A 1,283-nucleotide genomic window follows, 5' to 3' on the forward strand; every position below is an offset into this window, starting at 1 on the left:
GCAATTTGGCAGCCGCATAAATCGCTTTGCTCTGGCGCCATCCTTCCTGTGCGAAGACAAAATGTTTCTGAGCCGGAGGCTAAAGAACTCTGAGCTAGCTTAGAGGGAACACTGGGTGGGGTTGCCACCGTGTGACACAGAGTGGCCCCTGTGTGACAGAAGAGTGCTGGACTAGATGGGCCACTGGCCTGATCCAACACTGGCTTCTCTTACGTTCTTATGTTCCTATACTGATCAGTTCCCCTGGAGAAAATGGCTGCGTTGGAGGATGGAATTTTCCACCCCTTCGTTGGCGACGTATTCTGCCCCTTTCCAGGCTGGGGGGGCTGGCTTTTGATATTTGATTGTCTCCCTCTGTTTGTTTGAACATGTCTCCTGCTCTTCTGTCTTGGTGGCCAAAAGCTGTAGAACAACGATACTGCCTGGGGTTGCCAACTCCAGGTGGGGCCTGGCGCTTCCCTGGTTTTACAGCTGGCCTCCGGACTACGGAGATCAGTCCCCCTGGAGAAGGTGGATGCTTTGGAGGGTGGGGGACTCGATGGCCCCCTACCACTCCGATGCCCCTCCCCTCCCCAGGCTCTACCCCCAGTCTTCAGGAGTTTCCCAACTCAGAATCAGCAATCCTGACACAACCTAGAAATCACACTCGGGGGTGAGGGGGGAATAGGGCTGCCAACCTCCAGGTGGGGCAGGGAGGTCTCCGGGAATAATAACTGACCTCCGAATCACAAAGATCAGTTCCTCTGGAGAAAATCGTAGCTTCAAGAAGAAAAAAGAGGAAGAAGAGATTGGATTGATACCCTGCCCTTCACTCGGAGTCTCAGAGCGGCTTACAAACTCCTTTCCCTTCCCCTGCCCACAACAGACAGACATCGCCTTCCCTTCCTCTCCCCAGACACCCTGTGAGGTAGGTGGGGCTGAGAGAGCTCTGAGAGAACCGTGACTGACCCAAGGTCGCCCAGTTGGCTGCATGTGGAGGAGTGGGGAATCCAACCCGGTTCTCCCAGATTAGAGTCCGCCACTCTTAACCACTACACCAAAGTGGCTCTCTATGGGGAAACTCCACGGAAGGGTTGGCCAAGCTTGCTTAACGTGAGAGCCACATAGAATAAACGTCAGATGTTTGAGAGCCAAAAGACGTGAACAAACATTACACATTTTTTCCTGGGAAATATGCAGATTTGCTTTTTATTAGCATTAAACGAGACTGCCAAAAATAATAACAAAACTGGCAGAAGCAGATATCGATCATGATCAGGGCTCTTTGTGTAGCAGGAACTCCT

Source organism: Gekko japonicus, unplaced genomic scaffold, assembly GCF_001447785.1.
Source record: "Gekko japonicus isolate JY-2015 unplaced genomic scaffold, Gekko_japonicus_V1.1 scaffold1481, whole genome shotgun sequence".
Classification (NCBI taxonomy): domain Eukaryota; kingdom Metazoa; phylum Chordata; class Lepidosauria; order Squamata; family Gekkonidae; genus Gekko; species Gekko japonicus.